The sequence below is a fragment of the Fundulus heteroclitus genome, chromosome 4 (assembly GCF_011125445.2).
Source record: "Fundulus heteroclitus isolate FHET01 chromosome 4, MU-UCD_Fhet_4.1, whole genome shotgun sequence".
Taxonomy (NCBI): domain Eukaryota; kingdom Metazoa; phylum Chordata; class Actinopteri; order Cyprinodontiformes; family Fundulidae; genus Fundulus; species Fundulus heteroclitus.
The window spans coordinates 7153447-7162112 of NC_046364.1; positions in this window are offsets into that span (position 1 = coordinate 7153447).

Sequence of the window (8666 nt, forward strand, 5' to 3'; positions counted from 1 at the left end):
ACAACTTCAATAACTAATAAATACAAATTTCAAGTTTACATTTGTGCTTTATTCTTCATGAACACAAACAGCAACGGCTGTTTGAGAATATGGATTTTTTTCTTTGAGAATACGAATTCACAACAGTTGTCTGACGTCATGGTTTTGAAGGCTGATTAAGATGACGGACCAGGAAGCTTCGGAGCAAAGCCAGGTAATCTTCAACATTTGTAACTTAAATCTTTATTTCTGTAGTTGATATTCAGACATCTAACTTTATTGACCTTTCCGTTAGGTACAGTTAGCGGATATCCTAAACACGGCACACAGTCTTGTGTCATTGTTAAACCGAAGGTTAGGCTCTTCAGGGACTGTGAGACCAGTTAGACAAGAAAGTAAAAGACAGTCTGTTGATGGACAGTCGAGGCAAACGGAGACAGGTCCACTGTCAGGACAGCTAAGATGTCCTCAGCGCAGTGGTTCAGTTCATCAAGAAATGGCTCGGTAGGTTTCATCTTAGTCAGCCTGTGTAACAAGCCTGCAGTCTGTGTTGATCTTCTGCATTTCTGGCAATTTACATTTGATATTTAATAAAATAAGCTGTATCATCATCATCATTTTTTCAGATCCTTTCCTGGACTTTTTCGCCGAGAGACAAAAGGGAAAAGACGTTTTACACCGTATACCCGACCAAAAAAAAGTTTTCTGGTGAACTTTTTTCTCCTTGAGAAACAATGTTCCAAAACCCCCAAAGGAGATGAAGAACTCCAGCTTATATTGGCTGGTCTGTGTAAATCAGAGGTGTCAAACTCATTTCTATATGGGGCCACTTTGGCGTCATGAAGTCATGAAAAGGGCCGGTTGCACGTGTATAGACGATACTTTAAGTATAAAAAATGCACAGTAACATAAAAGTAGCACCCTTAGGCCCAGTTTATACAGTTTATCTGCAAAAAATGTTGATATTGGGGTGAGTTACACTTACAGGAGGCACAGGTTTAGCCACTTTATACACTTTAAAAGGATATATGCCTCTACTTTATGACATGATATGCTTTTTTTTTGGCTCTTGAGGGCCGGATAACTTACCTTGACGGGCCGGATTTGGCCCGCGGGCCTTGAGTTTGACACCTGTGGTGTAAACGTTCTCTCTCAGTAACAGAGAGTTTAACACATACAGAGGTAATACTTCTTTAGGTACAGTAGACTAAACTATAATCTATCTATCTATCTATCTATCTATCTATCTATCTATCTATCTATCTATCTATCTATCTATCTATCTATCTATCTATCTATCTATCTATCTATCTATCTATCTATCTTTGGAGCTATTCTTTCCACTCTTTCTGCATCCTGTGATAACTGAATGAGCTGATGTCACGGCTGAATTTCCCCATATTCTTTTAAATTGCAATTCAGTGATCTCTCCTTGGGTTACGGAATAGAGAATGTATAACAAATAATTGTATTTGTTATATGTATGATATTGACTAGTAACTGAACTTTTTTGTACAAGCTGACAGATTTGTTGCTCAATGCATTTTCAAAGCTTGGAAGCATCAATGGTGGCTGATTGCTATACAAGTCTACAGGTATGTCGTAATGAAACATAAACTGCTAAACTCATGTAATACAACCAGTTTAACTCAGTGAATGTGCATACAGTTGAGTAAATGATGTCTGTAAATGTTTAACATTTCTAGGTGGTGGTGGGCAGTGCACATTAGTTGTTATTCCTCCTGATTCTGATGGTTATAGTGGGCACCAACTAAAGGCCGTTAGTGGAAATGGAAAATGTACACTGTACATAACTCCTCTACAGGAACAAATTGAAACTTCTCCATTACCACCAGATGCAAAAGAATTTCAAAACATGCCTAAAACTCCTCGCACCACCTGCAACAAAATGGTACCACTCCAAGCTCTTCCGTTTCACATCAAGAGCTGCAAAGAATAAATGATTTATCTCAACAGCTCCTCTAAAAATGTATGTCAAATACTGGCTATAAATAATAAAGTGTTGGCTTTAATTGACCAAATAATTTATTTCATTTATATTGATATGTTTTATAATTAGGAAAGCTTCACTCAGGACAATGAATCTCCATTTAGGACAGAACATCAGACAGAGATGGTGAGATGCTTTGTTTGCTGGTTGTTTGTTTGAATTATTCATTTAACTTTTTACTATGTACATTCTGTGTAATTTAGACTACTGAGTGTCCAGTGTGCAGAGGTATATTCAGCACTGATGCAATTGAGACCCATGCATTTGAATGTGGAATATGGTACTTCAACAGAAAAAAAAATTAAAAACATTTTCAAGTAGTCAGTGAGTGAACCATATATGTATTCTAATTCCTACAGATCTTCAAACCAAGAATGCAATATCAGCACCTCAGAGGACGGGATTAACTACTTTCAAAGGTAAAAAACAAACAAACTCCCATTCGCCATATTTATAGAGCAAAATGCATTATTTAAAGACAGGAGCTCTAATTAGTTATATTTTAATTAAATTTCTAGCAAAAGAATGCATATTATTTTTACATTATTCTTTCAAGAAGTGTAGGTAATATTTCTTTATCGGTTTTCTCAATCCTAACTCATTTGCTGTCAATGTGCAACTCAAATGTTTGTGTAACTCCTGTTATTGGAGTTTCTTCAATAAGCTGTGCATGGCTGCATGCAGGAAGGATCTCTTGTAGCGGTTTCACTGAAGACACTCTGTTGTTGTATGACAGTCTGATGAAGAAGATGCTCATGGTTTTCCACAATGTTCTTCATTTTAATAAGAATACTTCCTTGTAAAAATCATCTCCAGATGTTCCCCAAAACAGAGCCAGCTTTCTTTTTGAATGAAGCTCAACAAGCTTTCTTCAACCCTGTTACTCTGATGTCAATTGTATTTGATTCTGCCTCTTCAGAAAATGACAGCAGAAACAACACACTACACACCACAAAAGACCTGCAGCATCTTGCTACAGATGCAGAAGGACCTATAATATTTGTAACAGCCATTTTTCCTTTCCTGTGTTTATCGCCACCGGGGGACATATTTCATTTTGAGTTCTGAGTGTCTGATTTGGGATGGGGTTATTTAAGGTCAACCATGATTGTGTTCAGGTGTTGTTAATAGGAAGAGGGAACAGTTTTCTACTGTGCTTGGTTTGGATTGAAGTCAAATGTTTGTGGATCTAAATGGAAACAGTAAGACAATGGACATTGTTCTGATAATAAATGACTTTATCATAAGTCAAACTGAATATCTAACAGGTACATTTACATTAGCTCATTGAGTTATTTTTAATGGAACTTAAACATTATTCCATCACACTTTATATTCATTTTTTCTTGTTGTTGTTCAATACAGAAATGGTTTCTGAAATAGAAAACAAACTGTTGGTGGGCGGTGCAGACAAGAAGGGCAATCATCCTCTGTACTGCCTTAACAGCCTGGATACTAATTACTTTTTAGCATTTTTTGTCTTAAATAATTACATTTAATAAATACACTTATACTAAGTATATTTTTTTCTTGATGTTTAGGACGGCTGGAGAAGTTATGGGAGCGAGTATGGCTCAAGGCGAACCCCTCCCAAACTTCATGCGTGAATGGTGCTACAGATACCTCTGCTCTGGTGATTCAGACAGCATACAGGTGTCAACTAATGATCCACAGATTCAGAACTGTCACACCTTATAACAGAGGTAAGGAAGGTTTTAAAATCCAGCTAAACACTGTGCTATGTTTTTTTCTTAAAAAAAAGTGTAGTAAGTCCTCTGAACAGGTTCTTCTTTGTTGAAACATTTCATCTCTTCTCTAAGAGACCTCTTCAGGCAAAAGAGTTACCAGTAAAGTCAGCCTTATAAGCAGTACTTTTGCAACAAGTTAACGATGGAAATCGAAACTGGTTAGTCACATGCAAAACAGAATATCCGTCCAAGGACTGATCGTTCAAGTCTTATTCATGGCCTGTTGTTCTCAGAGGGCTGAGTCATGCTCACAATAACAGCATTGGGAGGGAGACAATTGGACCCAAAGACCTCCATGGTCCAATTGATCAGTCGTTGGGCAGAGGGCATCTTTTGCATGTGACTACCTGTATCAATTTCCATTGCTAACTTTCTAAAAGTTCTGCTTAACAGGCTGAGTTTACAGGTGACTCTTAGACTGAAGAAGTCTCTTGGAGAAGGAAGATGTGCATACATGAGCCCAACCGCGCAGACACACACATATGAACCAGATGAAATTTTTGTCCAAAGAAAAAAATTTTCTTGTTTGATTTGCTTCTCAATATTAATATCAATCAAGGGGGTAAAAATTAAAAAGATAAAATGGAAAAAAATATAAAAGCACAAAGGTACATACAGTGCGTGCAACCATACATCTGCAGGAACCCCTGTGCACAAATTAAATTATGTTACAGTAATTACAGTTATGTTAAATATTAGCCTATTATTAAGCAAAAGGTTATATACTGTAAACCACGACTGAAAACATTATACTGGAAAAAAACAGTGCAATCAGTTGTCATTTGTAAGTTTCCAAAAATGATTGGAAAAATAAAGCTTGTTTGGCCTTCAGGTAAACAGAGCAAATGATGAGAACATAAATGAGCTTACGGATGACATTGTAGGCTGTGGCTATACTGGAACGGTCTCTGTGGACAAAAAAGACCTCATCATGAGGTAAAGTTTTTCTTTCTTTCAATTATTTGCTAAATATTACTGATTATTCAAATGTGTTATTGGTGTCATGTAACTACTTCTAAATGTGTAGAAATTATTCTAACCACACTGGATTTTGTAATTAAATGCTTTTGTATTGTCTTTTATAAAATATGTTTTGCAGAGCGATTGTGTTGCACTCAACAATGAGACTTGTGCCGATGCTTGACCAACTGAGAAAAGGCCTGCAGCTGTACGGCCTGCTTCAAGTGATGAAAACCCACCCAGATTTGTGTTTGCCTATGTTTGTTTCAGAGGAAGATGGCAGAGTGAGTACACATTTATGTTGTCTCCATTAAAATAGTTTTATAAACATATGGTACAACTTATTTGTATCCTTTGATCACGCTAGGTGGATGCAGCCTTTGTCCTCGAAAGATGCCAACCTGGGTTTAGTGATTTTTATCTGCACAAGCAGATAAAGTTGAGGCTTTGGGTGCCTTTTTGATGTTCAAAAGGCTTTTTGGCAGAATATAGCAATGCCAAAATAACTGAAACCCAATCATTTTATTGTTACTTCGCTCAAATTTGACAGATGTAGACAAAAGTGACAGAAGTCTTTAAAAGTTTTACATTGCCAAATGTGCCTGTTTACCAAACTATTCCATAAATCATGTTATAACTGTCAGAGGGTAAATTGGTCAATCCACAGCTGATTAATGTATACCACAACCATCTGAAACCAGCCGACACAAAATGGCTTAATCTCATTTAGTTTTGCAGATACTTGGTAATAGCTGTATTTTATAATGACCCAGTAATTCGCAGCACATTCAAGTCGTGCAAGACTATCAACATTTTGCAAGAGTATGGAATGCACCTATAACATTAATTTAAAGGTTTAACCAAAACTGTTAAGTTAAAAAAACTAAATCTGACTTAAAAAGCAGCTTTAATATGCATATCTTCAAAAAATGCAAGGCTTTTAACTTTTTGTTCTCTCCTTAACATCTACCTTCTTTACAAGAACAAGATGGCCAGAATGAGGATCCACAGCAGCGGACCATTGGCAAAATCATGCGGTGGATAACAGGACAGGCACACAAGCCAGTGCTGCCCATGAGAAGAAGGACTTCTTCATTTCTGTGAAATTTTACCATGACTGTGACTCAAGTAATACCATATGATTTCCTGTTGTTACATCACATTTCCAGTTGCACATCTTACAACCCTGAATGAATTCAAAGAAAATATGATAGCAGCCATGACTTGCGGACAATCATTTAGCCTCGTCTGAGTGATTTTTGCTTTTTGTTAGTTAAATGTGCTGTTCTGTTGGAACTTACACATTCTGTCAGTTTTATAAGGAAACACTGTCCAGGACTTTATTTACCAGAGATTTTTTAAAAAAAAACATTTGTGTAAGTTATATTCAGCTGTTTGAATTACAATAAATTCAGGTCAAGGAATGAAAGTTTTTAAACTTTCAGTGTTTTTATGAAGGAGACTGAAAGTTTTTTTTCCTAAACAAATAAACACTGAATTATTGATGCATATCTTCTGATTTATGTATTTAAACACAATAATTAAAGTTTTTCATCAAGAACCATAACGACATACAGCTCCATGAACTATACTTTAAAAAGTTATAATCTGTATAGGAATTAGTAAAAAGAATACAACGAAATACGGATGAATAGCTGTGCAGAGAAATTACATTTCATACATGGTAAGTAGCCAAAAATGGTGACATCAATGTAGATTTTTATTAAATTTGCAAAGGTAAGATACAGAAAATAGTCATATTTTCACAACAGGTGTGTTACTTAAATGCTGTCGCTTGTTGCAGTGATCTTCAACATACTGAATCGACACAAAAAATGTCCTGTCCAGTGGCGGCTGTTGGAAAAAAAAAAATATTGGTGGGGCTGACCAATAGATTTCCCTGCCTAACCCAGTACATGCATTCAGATTAAAAGTCGGAAAATTACTACAATTCCACAATAAGCATTTAATTCCCTTCTCAGAATGAGCAGTTTACAGATACATTCAACCATTTACAGCTACCTATATTAGGTCTTATTTTGGAAAGGAACAGTACTATTTGTCACCAAAGTAGGCATATACCATACTGTACTGCCATAATCTTCAGCCAAACAGTTTCAAAATGACACAATGGGTTTCACAACAGAACAGCAACAGAACAGATTTTCAAAATATGAAAAAAAATCAAATGACAAAATTATGACACAATGTTCACAGTACCTCTTCAAAACAAATAGCCCAACATTCAAACTAACTCACATGACAAAATGTGTGTGTCTCTCTCTCTGTCATTGTCGCCGTAATCTCTACGTCACTGCCTGACTGACTACTAGCTACATCGCCAATTTATGTTAAACCGGCTTGCCATACATCTATATCACTGTGTAGCAGGGGCAAAGATTCCAGTAGCCCCAAAGCCATTCATTTTGGCGATGCTGATTGGCCAAATATTTATAAATTTTCCCTAGCAACATTATACGATTGGTTATTTTGCTACACTTGTGGGGCGCTTTGAGTGATAGCCCCACAAAAGAAATTATACGTTCTGTCGGTGGAAATGCACTGTTGAATGAGAGGAGTCAATGGGTAGAGTCAAGTAGTAGAAGTGTTTTAATAATTAATATTACATGTAGCCACATACTATTAAGTAAAAACTGACATTAATAATACTTTTAAAATCTATATATATTTTGACTTTTCCCCTCCACATCTAGGGAGGGCAGCGCTCGAGCGCCCCTATGGGCCAGCCGCCACTGGTCCTGTCCATATGATTGAGAAGGAGCAAGTGGATTGATCATGGTTGTCACAGCTTGCATTTGGAGACAGAGGACAGTCAACTCCTGGGACTTGAACTCCAGAGGGTTCTTCTCTGACACCATCAAATGTTTCCCAGTCAGTTGCAAAGAGCTCTAGGTTCTATAAGAAAAATCAATGACTTCTAACTGCCAAATAATGTTTAGATTTTGTTTCATTAAACAAACTTGCACATCTTCAGTCTTATGAGAAGGTTTCTGCATGTGTCCCATTGTCCAGAGCTGGTTAGGGGTGAGGCCAACTTCAGACTTTAAAGGATGATTGTCCCATCCTTCTGTGAAGGTGTGCAGAGCATCTGCAATGTGTGGCAGGAACACATAATGTGCACAAAACAAATGCAGAGTGTTGGACAACTCCAGAAGTCCGTGCTCCTCCAGATTGTGAAGTACTTCGTAGTAGAGATGAGTTATACTGGTCCACACGTCTTGCCATAGGCGCTCAATTCTTAAATAAATAATTATATTTTAAATAAAGAAAAGCAGAAGGTCAAAGAGCAAAAAAGCAAGTGTTTTCCACTTGACTCCTGACTTTTCTTTCCCCTCTGAATTCTGATAAGTCAGAACCCAGAATTCTTCTTGGCACGTGCTTCCATTAACTAACCATTAAAAATGTTTATGTTAGAATAGGATTGCTAAAAATGTGACTTCTATTGATCACACACCTGCATTTTTTAAGAAATGGGTATTATACATTGGTTGCTTTATTCACTGATACTTAGTCACAGACATATACATAATACCTTTGATTGTGTACACTTTTGCCAGCTATAAAACTCCCTCTTCCCATTCCTTTACACTGAACACGGCTTCAGCTACTGCCACGTTTTCAACTCCTTCATCACCTCTTACCCCGTAACCACAGATATATAATTTACATAAATACAGTATGTCTGAAATTTATTTTACACATATATGTCATACATATATTTGTTTGTCGTTGCCTGCAATATATATATATATATATATATATATATATATATATATATTATTGCAAGCAAAGACAACCAAAGCATCAACAAAAAACTACCTGGAAGGCCAACCATAGTTTACCACAGATTTTAGAAAGAATGTAAGAGCAGTGCTTGCTCTGTTGTTTGTTGCAGACTCCAAGTACACAATCTGTAAAAATTAAAGGCAAACATGTTAATAATGCAT